Source organism: Protopterus annectens, chromosome 6.part0 (genome assembly GCF_019279795.1).
Source record: "Protopterus annectens isolate FY-2018-M chromosome 6.part0, PAN1.0, whole genome shotgun sequence".
NCBI lineage: Eukaryota > Metazoa > Chordata > Ceratodontiformes > Protopteridae > Protopterus > Protopterus annectens.
The window spans coordinates 181,191,870-181,209,344 of NC_056737.1; the positions used below are offsets into that span (position 1 = coordinate 181,191,870).

General features: G+C 41.3%; 1 protein-coding gene across 2 annotated transcripts in view; it reads right to left on the reverse strand.

Annotated features, from left to right (window-relative positions):
* The window catches only part of ZC3H14 (zinc finger CCCH-type containing 14), a 1,193,127-nt gene that overhangs the window by 486,285 nt on the left and 689,367 nt on the right, over positions 1-17,475 (reverse strand). The window lies entirely within an intron of this gene.

Sequence of the window (17,475 nt, forward strand, 5' to 3'; positions counted from 1 at the left end):
AAGAAGTGGAGAGGATAAAAATGGCTGAATTTTCAGATCACACAGCAACATGGACTATAAGAGGAGATGACAGAAAGATAATAAAGGAAGGACAGGAATAAAAAGGTGAACTGGTTGAGGTTAGCAAAAAAGGTGAAATGACAGAAAAACAGAAGTATGGAAACATCACATATTGATGAGAGTGTTTATGAAAACTGGACACTGGTGAATTTTGTGTAAGAAAATGTATAAAAAATAGAAGTTTATAGTAAAATGATAAGGGGTATGATAGAATATGATGCAACTAAGCTGTAAAAAACAAACAAAACAAGGAAGTGATAGCATAAGGGAACTAGAAAAAGAGCTATACAGAACAATACTAAAAGTAAAGAAAATGATGCAAAGATAATATTTTTAAAGGAGTTCTTTGATAGGGAAAGTTAAAACAAGAGAAGGGAAGACAGATGCAATATCAGACAAAGACAGTAATGTGTAAAATAAACAAAAAATATGGAAATGATTGATAATTTTGTAAGAAGAATGTATAAAGTAGTAGTAGAATGGGAAAAATGGAAGGTAAAAAGGATATCTGGAAATGTTAAGAAACATTTAGAACAGAAAATTAAAATGGATGAATTTGAAGAAATTAAATGAGATGGGATGGGAGGAAAAAGCATCAGAACTGTATAGACTAAGTTATGGATATTATAACGGAATGGATGAAAGTAAAAAAAAAAAAGTGTCCATTAAAATACTGAATGACAGTCTGAAGAAAGGTATAAAAGGATAAAGAGATATGTGGTGGAGTGATTAAATTTATATTGAAAAAAAGCTGAAAGAAAAGATAAAAATGAAGGCCAGTAACTATGAAATACATACTATAAATGTTTTATGAAATAATGCGAAAAAGGGATACAAAAAGAATTCCAAAAAGTTATAAGGGATGAGAGTTTTGATGTAAAAGGCAGATAGGAGAAAGAAATTACTGTAATGGGAAAAAGTGGTAGATGTGATTTTGAAAGAAAACGAGGAGGTATGATTAGTAACATGAGCTGTAGCAAAAACATTTGATAGGGTTAGTCATGAGGCAATATGGAAAATATTAAGAGGCATATAGTATTGAGAAAAAAAAATAGGAATGTAATAAGCATGTGTTAAGAAAAAAGTCTAGATGAAATTTATGGCAAATGAATGGATGGGAAGAAAAATAAGAATTAAAACAGGAGCTAAATTAGGATGTTCCTTGAGCACGTCTCACTTTGTATTGTGATTTATTTATTTTACATTTGTTTACCGGGAAAGTCCGACTGGACACAGGTCCTTTTTCAACAGAGGCCCGGGGAGAAGAGCTCCAGATACATTTTAGACAGTTCTACACAGGTCAAACAATTACAAATCACATATTACACAGTTCAGAGTTTCACAGATCAAAAAAGTATGAATCTCCAGGTTATATAGCATAGATCTCTATTAATAATAGTTGGCAAAAGGTGATATACAGCACAAATACAACAAAAAACATTTGCAGATATTTTCACATATCAGAACACAATGAGGAACCATCATAGATAGTCTCATAATTAAGTAGTGCCAGTATAATACTTCACATAGAAGCTTTAAATGTTATTTGACAAGTATAGAGTTTTTATTATATATCCAGGTAGGTGGTGCAGTTATAGTTAAAATATTTGGTGGACTATTTGCTCTATGGAAATTAGATTGAGATTAGGTTTAGAGGGGGATGAGTAGCTGAACAATGTTTATCCTGAGGAGGCTAACAGATGCAGAAGGGAAAACCAATGATGTCTTGGCCAAAAGGGAGTCACCAGCAGGATTTTTGGTTTGTCCCTCTGGATCTTCAGAAGGACTTTTTGAATCAGTGTGAAGGAGGGGAAAGCATAAAGAGACATACTGCCTAAGAAAAGGAGAATGCATCCACTTTCAAAGCCTGCGGGTGTGGGTTTCTGGTGCAAAACAGACACATTTGTCTGTTCTGGGAGGAGACAAACAGATCTGCTTGAGGAATAACCCACCTGTGAATAAGATCCAAGAACACTTCCCTGATAAAGCATCCATTCGTGAGAGGGTGCTGAGGTTTTGCTGAGGGTGTCTAGCATCACAGTCTCTGCTAAGGGAATGTACACAGCTTGGAGGTGAATGTATAGTTTTGCTGCTAGGGACCAAATCTGAACTGCCGAGGTGCAAAGTGGATAGGACCTTGTCTCTCCCTGCTTGCTGATATACTACGGGACAGTCATATTGCCTGTGACTAACTCTAAGGTGCCTGGTAGAAGAATTTGTTGGAATATTTGAAGTGCCAAGAGAAGGGCCTTCAGTTCTTTGATACTGATGTGATCCCTTTGTCTCTGTGTGGACCACTCTACCGGAACTTTGTTCTGGTTGTTGTTGATTTCCAGAACTGCTCCCCAACCCAGATCTGATGCATCTGTTTAAAGGTGTTGTGAGGATAGAGGGATCTGCAAGGGTATTCCCTGGCTGAGGTTGAGGGACGAAATCCACCAATCCAGCTCTTTTTTCAAGCATGGAAGAAGAGGGGGGAAACATCCAGAGGATGGGAGTGTTGGCTCCACAGATTCTTCAAGACTCATCAAAACTTTCTCATATGCAATCTTGCAAAGGGAAGCATGGGAATCAAGGATGCCAAGTGGCCTAGGGCCCTCAGAATTTCCATGTCTGAGATGATTTGGAGGGAAAGAAGAGTTTGGAAGTAATGGGTGAAAGCTTCTACCCTCTGTCAGGAGATGAAGGCTGCCATCTTGTCTGTTCTTATTCAGCACCCTAAGAAGACAATATCTTGGGTAGGTGTCATTTGTTATTTTTGTTGGTTCACTGTGAACCCTAGGTCTGCCAAGGCTTTGTACACTATGTGGAGGTGATGGTAAAGGAAGTGTCAAGTCCTGGTGTAGTATTAACAAGCCGTCTAAGTAGGGATATATTTATATGCCCTGCATCCTGCAGTGGGCGATAACAGGAGCTAGACACTTTGCAAATGGCAATGCAGAAAACAGAAAATGTAAGGAACATACTGAGAAGCGTAGGAACTTCTTGTAGCTGGGGTGAATGCAGATAAGAAGGTAGGCATCTCTCAGATCCATGGATACCATGAAGGTTTGGTTGGGGATAAGAGATAAAAGATGATGCAAGGTGAGCATCTAGAAGGTAGGCACCTTGAGAAATAGATTGAGGACAGACAAATACAAAATTGGCCTCCAAGGACCATACTTTCTTGGGACCAAAAACATCCTGGAGTAAAATCCCTTGTTTGTCTGATCTGGAGGGACCTTTTCTATTGCTCCCTGAGCCAGAACTGACACAAAATTGCAGGAAAGAGGTGGAGCTGGCTTGAAGGGGGTTGAGGTGTCCCCTGGAAGAGAGGAACTGTCCACCAAGTCATACAGTAAACCTTTTTGGATGATGGAGCGGACCCAAGCCTCTGAGGGGATTTTCTTCCAGGAGGGTAGGGAAAGGGTGAGGCAGAGGGACGGGGGGGGGGGGTGGAAGTGGGTAAAGGGTTTGAGTCACAGTGGAGGAGCTCTGTCAGGGTTACGCTGCCTCTGAAAGGGAGCAGGGGTTGTGGTGGAGGAGGGTCTAGGAGTGGTTTGCTTCCTAAGGTGTCTCTGTCCTTTAGATTGAGGAGTAGTAGAGTGAGAAGACTGCCTCCTAACAAAACTGGTCCTTTGTGTGTAATTCCTGAGGTATCTAGGAATGAGTGAGAGTAACAAATGTTTTAAATTTTGCAGTACCTTGCCCTTTTCTTGGAGATATTTAAGGAGTTCTGCTGAAGCACTTCCAAAAAGAGCCTTATTATCAAGTGGTGCATCCAGTAATTTGGCTTGTACATCCATGGGTAGGGGCTGGAATCTCACCCAGAAGTACCTTCTTAGGACAGAACCTGATGCTGCAGATTTGGATGATGCTTGTACAGCATCATAACTACACCTGATGGACTGCCTGGCCACCTGAGAATCGGCAGAGAGCAGGACGGAAAGCTGAGACTTAGCTGGAAAATCTGGCACATCTGGCATTAATGCAGAGGCCAACCTAGCCATTTGAGTTTGATAATTAATAGCTTTAATGGCTAGTGTGGAAGAAATATAAATTTTCTTCCCCAGTCCATGAATTTGCTATCCTTACCTGTAGGGAATAGAGAAATGGAAGGCAGCTGTCTGGAGGATTTGTCTGCTGACACAGCAATGACTGCTGGGTCTGCATGGGGGTTCTTGAAAAAGAACTGTGCATCCTGGGGAACCTTGCAAAACCTATCAGGACATTTGGAAGCTGGAGGCTGAGAATCTGGAGTCTGAGATGCAGCCTGAAAGGCATCATGAAAGACTGGAAGCAGTGAAGGAACTGCAGATGGGGAAGGCTGGTCCACCTACAGGAATTCAAAATACCTGTTTTTAGTCACAGAAACATCCGAGACCTGTCATTTAAAATGCTCTCTCATAAGGGTAATGGTGTCCCCAAAGGAGAATTCCTCCTCAGGAGAATCAGGACTAATGGTGTCCTCCTCCTCAAAAGTAGCAAATTCCTTGAGAGACTCAATTTGGGAATGGTAAGTCAGGGATTCATCAGAAGATGAGAGTTATTCCTCTGACTCCTCCAAGGCCTGCACAGGCAGTAGGGCTGGTTGGGGCACCTAAGACTGAACAGCCTAGAATGCTGTGAACAAGTTCTGGAAAAAGGCTTCCCATCCATGTGCTGGTTTTGTAACTCTGTTTTTTTCTTTTTGCTTCCTCTTAAGAGAAACAGTAGGAGTAGTCAGTTTTGGAGGCTACGCCGGGGTGGATGGTAAGGCAGTAGTAGGCCCCTCCGATGCCACAAGCTGTGTTTCCCCCTCGCCATCAGGATCTGATGGTTGATCAAGCTCAGCAAACATACTCAAGGTTTCAGCTGAATTGGATTCCACCATGGGACCCGGTTCCAGCAGTGAAACTGATGTCCGATGGGACCCTGGGCTTACATCTGCCTTGAGAGTCTCACCAGACTCCTTAGGTACAGCATGGGCGTCGGGCCTAACTTTTTTGCCCTGCTTCCGACGCGGCTCCTCGGAGGTACCTAGCCCACCCTCCATACCTAACACCAAACGTCAGAGTCTTTGCTTTTCTAAGTATAACTTTAAAACCGCCAAGCAGCTGCGCAAAGTTTTAGGTACAAAGGACTGGCAGATGTTACAAGACATAGTTGTGGCCTTCTCCTAAACAAAACAAACACTGATTGTGCATGTCCTTATTTGGAATTTGTCTTCCACAAGCACACCTTCACTTCCTAGCTGACATGTACATCTGGAAAGCAAGAAGGAATACAATCAAAACCCCCAAAATGGTACTTATCTGCAGCGGACAGCTGTAGTCAAATGAAAAAACATATTCCTGGAGCTGGCAATCAGAGGTCAGTAGATCACTGTGGAAGAAACGTTCTGGGTTGGGTACATGCAGATGTCGCCTTTATAGCTGACACTGGTTTATGGCTCTGATATGCAATGTCACACATACCCCTCATCCTAAGACTTTGGTATACTGGCTGAATTGTCCGGTGCTGCAGGCAGCCACCTCCCAACTGTTATGAATACTGCAACACGAGAAAAGAAGAACATCACCAGTTACCCAATACAAACGGTGCTTCAAAGTTAGACTGCTCATTTCCAAGATGACCCACGCTAAGGCCTGCAGGTTCCAAGCCTGTTTTTTTACCAGTGGATTTTGTGTCCTTGATCTCTGCTAAGTGATAACACTATCTTCTATATGTGTACAAAAGCAACGGAACGAACCAGGCAGAATCCAGGCAAGAGGCAGAAGCACAAAAGTTAGTGTCGCTGTATAAGCACAAAAGTCAGTAATGCTGTATAAAAGCACAACAGTCAATAATGCTGCATGAAATCATTCATCATGGCAAGGAATCCACGAACCACGCAACAAGTCTTCAAATAATAAAAACAATCCACAGGTTTAATAAAAACTGATAAGAGCTTTCGCTGTAGAGCTTCTTTAGACCAAGTACAAACTAAAGGAATCACACTATATATACACATATTATCATAACTTCATCCAATCAAAGGCTGTTCAAAGTAATTAAAAAATTAGCAAGTAGCAGACACTTAATTGAATCATTCATCTGAAACGAATGGAATGCTCATTCATTCAAATTGCAAAGCAAGCAAAATAAGCAATACTAAAACACATGCTAAAATAACTGCACTAAAATCTGTCTAATAAAGAAACAAAAAAAATATATAGTAAATGAATGGTTACATAATGCTATGCTCTTAAATGAACTATACTAAACAAAAATGTATAAATATATATACAAAAATAAATATATGTAAATATACATACAAATATCATACAGTCCCAAAAATCATTTATGTAACCTTCTTTTCTTTAATAAAGGTTTAATAGAGACCCTTTCATTAAGGCCTTTTCCTCTGTCAGCACGAAGTATAACAATCCAATAGGTTTCTCTATGCTCAGTATGTGTCAGAATATCACCTTCTCTAATACTAGGATGAATAATTTCAATGACTCTGAAATTAAAGGTGTGAGTGTTACCCTGTTCTAACACATGCTTCGAGAGTGCATTATGTAAAGAGCTTTTTCTAATATGATATATATGCTCCCTCATTCTGTCACGGAGCACCCTGTTGGTTTTGCCAACATAAAAAGAACTACAGGCTGTGCACTCTGCTAAGTAAACAACATGGGGGGGTCATGCAGTTCGCTTCTACTTTAAAAAATAACTCTTTTCGAAGATCTGGATGATAGAAAACATTAGCTGTGTTAATAAACATACAAAAATTACAGGTACCACATGGCATAGTGTGCCCCATAACAGGGGTCGTGTTGACAGAATTCCTGTCATAACACATGAGCCTCCTCACGTTTTTATGATTCTTGAATCTAAACTTGGGAATATCGCTCACTATCCTAGCTATATCATCATCAACTTGTAAAATGGGCCAATGCTGTGCAAAAAGATCAGTAACTTGTCTACAACCGCTTGTAAAAAAACAGGTGAATTTTAACTTTATTCATGGTGTTATTTTGACCATTGACGAAACCTGCCTCCAAGGCAGGACCATAATATGGTCTCGCTGTGGTTAGCCTCAAATCTTCAAGGTATGACCATTGTTTGCTGATTTCACTAGCAGTGTATCCCCTGTCCAATAATTTTCTATGCAAACCAGCAAGCTCATGCTGGAAACCATCCAAAGATGGATTTAACTTAGAGGCCCTCATTCCCTGTCCTCCGATTACATTTCTAAAAATATAACCAGGATGCATGCTGGACCTAAAAAGAAAGGCGTTTCTATGACATGTCTTACGAAGTATACCTGTATTAATTGTGTGCTCATCCAACTTTTCAATATAAATTCCCAGAAACTCAATACGAATACAAGACCAACTGTAAGTAAACTTAAGACAGTCAATTAAATTATTAATAACATTAAAAAATTGTACCAAGTCATCAGGCGACCCTCGCCATAACAAAAACAGGTCATCGACAAAACGTCGATAAAATAACACGTTCCTTAAAATGTGTAAGAGGGAATAACACATTAAGCTCCCAATGGGCAAGAAACATATTGGCGTAGCTATTGGCACATGAAGTGCCCATAGCTACGCCATGTTTCTGTAAATACATCTCATCGCAGAAAGTGAAAAAGTACAGTTTTGTACCTACCATAAATGTAGATGTCCGATAGGTATGCATCTGCAGTCCTAACATATGGGTTGTCCTGCCTCAGGCAGCCCTTCGGTCGGCCGGATTCCAAAGTCTGGGTCTGGCCTCGGCTGATGTCGCACTTCACCCGACGTCATAGCTGCTGTTTATTGGGTATAAAGGCATCAGCCAACGACATTTTCCTCAGTGTTTCTTGCCCCAGATGCCAGGTGCCCTCTAGGAAGGCTAAATTTGGATAAATGCAAATAATTCCAAACAGTAGAGAGCAAACAATATATATATATATATATATATATATATATATATATATATATATACATATATATATACAAACAAATACACCATAATAGTTTCCCCCAGCTAGCTAAAGGAGGGGTAAATACCCTAGGAGTACCACAGAGGGGAAGGAGGGTGGGTAATCCTGACTGCAGATGCATACCTATCGGACATCTACATTTATGGTAGGTACAAAACTGTACTATGTCCTTCAAGGATGCATCTGCAGTCCTAACATATGGGTAGAATACCATAGCCAAACTGGGGGAGGAGGCACTAAGATAAAGATGGTGTAGTTAAGATCCCTTGCAAAACAGCAGTTGCAAAACCTGCTCGGGATCTAGAGTATAAGGGAAGATTATAATGCTTGGCAAATGTATGCACGGAGCTCCAAGTAGCAGCCTCTAAAATGTCTTTAGTAGCCACTCCTCGTAGGAAAGCTGTAGTGGTGGCTGTAGCTCTTGTGGAATGAGGTCTGATATTTTCAGGAGTTGTCTTTCCATGAAAAGAGTAACAAAATCGAATACAATTTCCTATCCATTTTGAGATTGTCTGTTTTGAAATTGCTTTCCCTTGCATTCCTGTTGCATATGCTACCAGAAGCTGGTCAGTCTTTCTGCTGGTCTTGGTTCTGTCCAGATAGTAGCGTAATTGTCTGTGCACATCCAAGGTATGTAGCAGTCTTTCCCCCCTGTTCTGTGGGTTGGGGAAGAATGTAGGTAAATGAATCGCTTGGTTCAATGCCACTCTGGAGACTACTTTTGGCATAAAGGTAGGGTTAGTTCTCAGAGAGACTCTATCCTGATGGAAGATTAGGAAAGGTTGTACTGCCATCAATGCCTGTAACTCAGATACCCTTCTTGCTGAAGTGATTGCTAGCAGGAAAGCAGTTTTCCAAGACAAGAACTGTAGTTCTGCTGTTGCTGCTGGTTCAAAAGGGGGAAGTGTTAACTTTTCCAGCACAAAGTTGAGATCCCAAGTAGGTAAAGGTGGTTTCCTTGGAGGGTTTACATTTTTGATTCCTCTCAAAAACTGCCTGAGTAGAGGATGAGAAAAGACAGGAGGGTCCATGTTGTATTCTGCTGAAATTGCTGATGCATGAATCTTAATGGAGGAGTAAGACAGGCCATTGTGGAACAGTTCTGCTAAGTATTCCAGGATGTGTGCTATGTTTGCCAATGAAACATTTTCTCCTTTGGCTGCACTCCAAATGAGGTATCTTTTCCACTTGGCTGAATAAGTTTTCCTAGTGGAGGATCTGCGTGCCTCCAGGATAATGTCCTTAACCCTCTGAGATAAATATGGGTTATTTGGTTTTATGCAATATTCCAAGCAGCTAGCTGCAGAGTTTTCAAGGTTGGATGTAGGATCTTGTAGTTGCTCTGTGTTAGAAGTAAGGGACATAGAGGTAGATGCCATGCGTGTGTGTCCGAGACATGCTTCTCAGCAGTGGGTACCAATGTTGCCTCGGCCAGTCTGGAGCTATCAGGATTATACTTGGCTGATCCTCTCTGATCTTCAGTAGGACTTGGTACATCAAAGGAAGAGGTGGGAATGCATATGCTGTCAGGTTTTTCCAGCTGAAGGAAAGGGAGTCCACCCTCCAAGCAAGTGGGTGGTAAGCTCTTGTGCAGAATCTCCTCAATTGGTGGTTGTGTGGGGAGGCGAACAGGTCTATTTCTGGTAGTCCCCATTTCTCTGTTATGGCTTTGAATATATCTGGATGCAGCATCCATTCATGAGCATCCGTGGTAGTTCTGCTTAAGGTGTCTGCTAGAGAATTTTCTTTTCCTGGTACAAATCTGGCCTGAAGTTGAATGTTGAGATTCAGGGCCATATTCCACAGGTCCATTGCCATCCGGCATAGAGGATATGAGTGAGTACCTCCCTGTTTGTTGATGTACCACATGACTGTGGTATTGTCCGTCCTTATCAGCAGATGACCCTGTTGAAGTAGTGGTCTGAATGCCTGGATCGCATGTTTCACTGCCAGCATCTCCTTTAGATTTATGTGTAGACTCAGCTGGTCTTGGGTCCATAGGCCTTGTACACATTTGTCCACCATGTGTGCCCCCCAGCCTAGGTCTGAGGCGTCCGTGGTGATGGTCTGTCTTGGATGAGGTTTTTGGAAAGGCAATCCTCTGTTCAACTGACAGGCCTGAGCCCACCACAGGAATTCTTGCTTCAGGCATGGAATTATTGGAATCTGGGCTTCTAGACTGTGCTTGTGTTGAGACCATACATTCCTTAGGTACCATTGTAACTTTCTCATATGCAGCCTGGCATGCAGAATCAATATTATGCAGGATGCCATGAAACCCAGGGCTTGCAGGACTTTCCTTGCAGTAAGCTGAGTTTGTTTTGTTAATGTCATGAAGTAACCTGGTAGTTGCTTTTGTTTTTCTTCTGTGAGACAAGCCATCTGAGTTGATGTGTCCAGTTCTGCACCCAAGAATGTTATCCTTTGGGATGGTACTAGTATTGACTTTTGCATGGTGACTGTGTATCCCAAGGCTTGTAATAGTTGTATGACATTTTCCAAATCTTTTGTTAATTTTGCCTTGTTGTCCGCTTGTATTAGGCAGTCGTCCAGGTATGGGTAAATTTGAATTCCCTGAAGCCTGCAATGAGCAATTACTGATGCCAGGCATTTCGTGAATACTCTGGGTGCAGTAGATAAGCCAAAGGGCAATGCTGAGAATTGATAATGCTCTGATCCTGCAAGAAATCTGAGGTGTCTTCTGCAATCTGGTCGAATAGGGACGTGCAGGTATGCCTCCTTGAGAAGCTGCTGGAGGGTCAGCATTTTTAATTTTGGAACAATGAGGTATGTGTTCAGTGCGGACAAGTCGAGAATAGGTCTCCATTGATTTTCTTTTCTTGGTACAAGGAAAAGCCTGGAGTAAAAACCTTGGCCTTGTTCCATTGTTGGTACCTTTTCTATAGCTCTCATACTTAGTAAGTTGTTGATTTGTCTTAGAGCTTCTGTTTTTTGGCTTGGTGGCAGGTTTGGAATTCCCCTCTTTTTTGGTAGAGTGTGGAAGTGAAACCTGTAGCCCTTGTCTATTGTTTGTAAAGTCCATTTGTCTCCTGTAATGTAATGCCAGTTATCGGAAAATAAGGCTAGCTTTCCGCCCAAGGGAGCTTCCAGTTGTTCCCTGGTAGGCGGTATCAGAGCCAAGTCATTGTGTCTGTCCTGTGGAAGTGGTTGTAGTTGAATCTGTGGCAGTACTTCGCTGGTTGGTAGGTTGCCACTGACGTCCCCTGTAGGCACCCCTAGATTGATTTCTGCCTCTTGGGCGTCTATTTCTGCCTCTGTGTGCTCTGGAGCTGTCTGGAAAGGACCAATTCTTCGAGGGCCAATTTCTGCTAAACCTCGGAGGTTGGACCTGTAAGAAATCCTTGACTGTTTGGACAGATTTTGCTTTTTCTTCCACCTTCTTTAGAACCTCCTGTGCAGGGGAGCCAAACAAACTTTGTTTCTCCATGGGAGCATCTAGGAGTTTTGATTTAACATGGTCTGGTAAGGATTGTTCTTTTAACCATGCATGTCTTCGAATCACTGTTCCAGTCATAGCTGATCTAAAGGAAGCCTCCAGTGCATCATAGCCACATTTTAAGAAATGGTTACTGACCTGCTGAGAGTTATGTACCAAATCCTGAAGAGACTTGCGGTCTATAGGTTCAGGAGAGGACAGTTTTTTATTTAGCTGGTCTAACAAAAATTCCTGATACTGAATCATGTGAAATTGACAGTTTAAGGCCCTAGCCGAAAGAGCAGCAGAAGTATAGACCTTTTTACCCCATCTCTCTAATGCTCTAGATTCCCTTTCAGAGGGAAGAGGGTTTTTGGCAGAAGCAGCTGCCACACCTTTAGGGCCCTGTGAAATGGTTTCGGGGTCTGCAACAGGAGCCTTATACAAATGGTAATGTGTGTCCGGGACCCTGAAATATCTGTCAGGCTTGGCAGGGGCCGGAGGGAAAGAATCAGGGGCAGTACAGGCATCATTAAATGCATCATCAACGACTGTTAGTACTGGAGGAATGGCTAAAGGCCTATGCTGTGGTAAGTGTAAAAAAGTCCTTAGCCTTTTCCTTGAATCTGAAAAATCCTGGCCCTGCCATTGGAAATGTTCCCTCATAGCATGTAAAGTTTCCCCAAAAGAAAATTCTTCAGGAGGAGAGGCAGAAGGAATGGAGTCTTCTGCATCAGAATCCTCATAAGGAGAATATGGGCCTTCCTGAGGGTCTGAAATGTCTGAGCCATCCGAGGAATAGTCCGTGGAGACAGGTTCCGGGGGTTCAGTCCTAGGCCTCTTATCTGAAGGGGGCTGAGAGGCCCTGTCTGGGTGAGGTTGGGATCCCCTGATCAAATAAATGAGATCCTCAGCCAGGCTGAGTATTTGAGAACTGGAGGTAGGCCTATGTGAGGGAGTTTTAGCAGGTAAGGCCTTAGAAGATTTAGCTGCTTTAGCCCTGGCAAAAGCCTTGATGGACATAGAAGCAGGGGGTCTAGCAGCCCCACGTGCAGGGGTAGATATGTCTAAAGGAATAGTGTCTGACAAGTCCTGGGTGCCTGCTTCTGTAGCAGTAAATTCAGTAGCAGATTCAACCATGCTCTGTGAGGCCTCGGCTATAGGAGGCATGCTTTCGGCCGAAGGAAGAACCGGGGACTCAGTTTCAGCCGAAACCGAGACACTCGCGGTTGGCCTCACCGTGGTTTCAGCCGAAACCGCGGGCCGCGAGTGTCGGTCCTTTTCCTTGCGCTTTTTAGCTATTTGTGCCGTCGGAGTTTCCGACGGCATTTTGTAAGCAAAAGCGGGTCCAAAAAACTCCTCTGCAAACTCCGACCGACGTCTAAGTGTCCGTCGGTTGAAGGAAGCACAGGCTAGACAAGCTGATACGTCGTGGTCTGGGCCTAAACAAGGGAGGCAGTAAGAGTGGAAATCCTTATGAGGTATTTGTTTCCCACAAGTTAAACAATTATTTACTTTTTCTGACATCGGCTGAGGCAAGAAAGAGTCCCCAACGGGGTACTTAGCTTTTTAGAAGTCTTCGGTAGTAGAAATCTCTGGATCTGACTGACTGGCACTTGCGAACAGCTTCTGCTTCGGGCACCACGCGGCAAGAAAGACTGAGGAAAATGGCGTCGGCTGATGCCTTTATACCCAATAAACAGCAGCTATGACGTCGGGTGAAGTGCGACATCAGCCGAGGCCAGACCCAGACTTTGGAATCCGGCCGACCGAAGGGCTGCCTGAGGCAGGACAACCCATATGTTAGGACTGCAGATGCATCCTTGAAGGACATCGTTCTCAAGAACAATTTCTAGGAGAAAACAAATCAAGTCAATTTGCTTCTCAGAATAATCACTATGTGCTGATAAATACTCATGCACATACTGCATGCCCAGATCATTGGGAATCATGGTAAATAATGATTGAACGTCAGAGGTAACAAAAATCACATCACTGACATCAAAGACATTCTTGGTATTTTCATATAAATCCACCAAAAACTGTCTGGAATCTCTTAAAACTGTATGATTCTGACTGATGACAGGTCTCAGGAACTTCTCAACATACAGTGAGAGTGGTTCAGTAACCCACCCTCCTCCAGCCACAATAGGTCTCATGGGAGGATTGGTGGGATGCTTATGGATTTTGGGCAAACCGTGAATTCATGGAATTAATGGATCAGTTACTTTCAAAAGAGAAAATAATTCTTCAGTGATAGAATGAGCAGAAAAAATATCCAAAATATCATTGCCAACAGATGAAATAACATGATGCCCATCCCCGATCTAGATCTTATCATAAAAATTAACATCACTTAACATCAAGGTCATGGATTGACTATAATGTGACCTGTCCATGACAACTATAAGCCCGCCTTTATCTGCTGGGCGAATTACAATAGAACTATTATTTTGCAACTGATTCAAAGCTAACCTTTCTGGATATGTAAGGTTATATTGGGTGTGCTTCCTAAAATTATTACAATTATCATAAAAATGACAAATATTTTCTTCAGTCAGTTTAAGGTATGCCTCAACCAAAGGATGACTACTAGGAATAAAGCTACTAGGCTTCTTCAAATTAAAACAATGGCCCACTTCATCACTGGGAACAGGTCATACATCAGAACCACCATATATCAAATGTAACATAACGTTCCTGCAGAAAACTTTCATATCTAAAATTGTATCCGACATCATGCTCTTGCAAGAGGGTAAAAAATTTAAACCCTTACAAAGGACCCTACATTCCTCAAATGTCAACTCATGTGCAGAGATATTAAGGATTAATGATTCAGCGCCTTCCCCCACATCTTTTTCAGGGTTTGATTTGGATGTGGCTCCCCTGAAAATTTGCACTTGTGGCGCCCTCTGCTGACTGATCACCCCCCGCCCCCCTCCCTTGTCCATACGGACTGGTAGGGGAAAAGGTAGTTCATCTATGCTGCCATTCCTGGCTATATTAAAAGTTTCAATGCCAACTGTGGAAAGACTTCTATCCTTCGGTCTGACAACATTACCTGAATCCTGACCTTTATTATTATATTTGTTCACTACAACTTTCGGGTACAAACTACCCGTATGATTCACACTCCTAAGTGGCACCAGATTGTCGGACTGCAACCAACTCGGTAGTGCCAGGAGGAGATACGTGATTGCCCACCATGTCCGCACCATCTCCAGCTACTTCTGCAAAACTTAATACTCTAGTATTGGACCCTTTAACTAAATCATGAATACGTTCATCACTAACAGTATCCCCCACAGACTCAACAGTACATCTATTAGAAGCATCATAATCGCTGCTACTGCAGCACGATTGACATTAATCAGCAAACAATGATCAGACCTCGAAGATTTGAGGCTAACCACAGCGAGACCATATTTTGGACCTTGACTTCTCCTGGCTCTTTTGTGACTATCGCTATGGAGCAATTTATGTTACAATATGTGGAAATTACTAACAAGCTTATCAACATGTTTCGTGACAAAGGTATGGTTGCTAATATTCCAAATGTAACCAATACCAGTGATGTCACACTGACTGAATCCCAGGCATTATTGTATACATTACATACGCCTCCTACAATGAGTTTGAGAGAAGTTACACCAACTAACAATGTTACTACTGAGTTGAATAAGGCGCCTAGAGTTGTTAACCAACCCAACGTTCCCAACAATAGTGTGCAAAGAAGTTTTGACACTATTTTGATTCCCCCGGTTACTAATTGGAAACCTGGGGCTAGTTATCAAGGCAAAACAGCAACGCTAAAAGTACAACTTGCTGAATTTGAAAAAAAATCTTAAAAAACTAAAATCTTTACAGATGGATAATGTGTTTTTAGAAAGATCAATTGAACTGAAATAAGTGCCGAAAGGCCTAAGGATGTTTAAGCTACCAATGGGTTTTGAAGTCGGCACAGAAGGATTTCAAGAACTTTTGGTGTTTTTCGACAAAACAGGTATGGAACTTATGCACATTATTATAAGAAATAAAATTCATAAATTGGAATTGTTGAAGGATGAATTGGCACAGTTAAACAATAACATCACGAAATACCTGCTTTTTGACTTTAACAAACACCATTATGATAAAATATTACCTGAGGTTGACATGTTTGTCAAAAGAGGCTTAGAAACCAAATTGGGTAAACTTAATAGGGATAGCAAAGACTATGCCAATAATCAAGTGTACATCCATTTTAAAGAATACATAGGTATTAACACTAGAGTGGAAAATGGTAACCAAGATAACACTCAACGGGGTGTTACTTTTTTCAATGAACAGATTCATGATGACGTGATAACGGATAATAATGTTGATTGTGACAATGTATATTTTTTAGACACTCATCTTGTGAGGTGCTCGGAACGCATTCGCGAGCGCAACCAGGGGACAAGACCAGGTCAGGGGGAGAGGACAGAGGTTTTATACAAACCGGAGGTGGTCTCAGGGGAACAGCAGACCAATGCAATAACTGATGAACACAATGCTTTTATGCACGTTTGTGATGACCATGATCATGCCTTATTAGATTCCTCAGAGTGTTTGTCAAATTTTAATACAACACATCATGAATTTGTATCTGCTCAGGAATTGGATTTGTCCCTTTCACCCAAGAGTATATGTGGTATTTCTGACATGGACAAACATTACAATATTCATGCTGTAAATGAAGGCGAAGACAGTAGAGATTTACAAATGAATTCTTGGAACTATGATGAATTTATTAGTACTAGTTTAAGTTGTGATTTGATTAGAGTGGACAATGTATGTATATATAATTTTACGAATATGGAACTAACCAATCATTATCTTGCCCTTTTTAAAAAAGGATTTACATTTGTACCTACTTTTAAAAACGAGATAGTCAAAATTTTGATTAATTTCAAAATTTATACAAGGCAACTTAATTTGGAAATGTTTTTTCACAAAAATCCTAGTCCTTGGACAAGTAACAGTGTTGTGCTTAAAAGGTCTAGTACCTTTATTCCCCCAGTTAACCCTTGTATACACATCTTTGAACAGATGTGTGAAGCACAGTTAAGGAGACTGTTTAAGGAAACTAAACCATCTGTTGATAATTTAACACAAGGGGAGAGATTTTGTCTTCACAAACTAACTGCTACCAATAAATACAGGGTTATGAAACCCGACAAAGGGGGAGGGGTGGTAATCATGTCCAACACTGATTACTCTAACAAAATGTTACATCTTTTAAATGATACGAGTACATACACAAGAGCTTCAATGAATGAAATTAATAGAGCCTACATTAAGATTGATTGGCATTTATATGAGTGGTTAATGGAGGGGGTCATTGATAAAAATGAGTATGATTATCTTTTTGTTAACTCACCAGTGACCCTCACCATTTTTGGTATTCCAAAAATCCATAAAAATCACAAAGATTCACCATTTCGCTCTATAGTTTCAGCTAAGGGCTCTAAAACTGAAGCTATGGCTTTGTAAGTTGAATTTCATTGCAAAAACATCACCAAAAAATTACCACACATTTTGAGGGACTCCTGTCACTGTTAGGACGTGATATAGAATACACATATCAATGAACAATTTTTAATGGTTACCATTGATGTTATTAACCTTTTTTCTATTATACCACAAGAAGAGGGTATTGTAATGTTTAACAGCCGTTTAGAAAAAGATAGTGATTTTCACACAGTAAAACGTAGTTTAATAGTGGAACTAACTGAAATGATTTTGTCCAACAATTTTATCAGGTTTGAAGGAGAAATATACAAGCAGGTTACCGGTGAGGCTATGGGTGCCAGGTGTGCACCAATCTATGCCAATTTAGTTTTGGCTGACTGGGAGACACAATGGGTTTTCCCCTCAGATTACATGCACAAGGTAAAATTATATTTGCGTTACCTTGACGACATCCTAATTTTTTGGAAGGGAACAGTAGAAGAAATTCAAGAATTTATTAGACACCTGGGCACCACTACACCTTTTTTGAAATTTACTCACAAAATACACG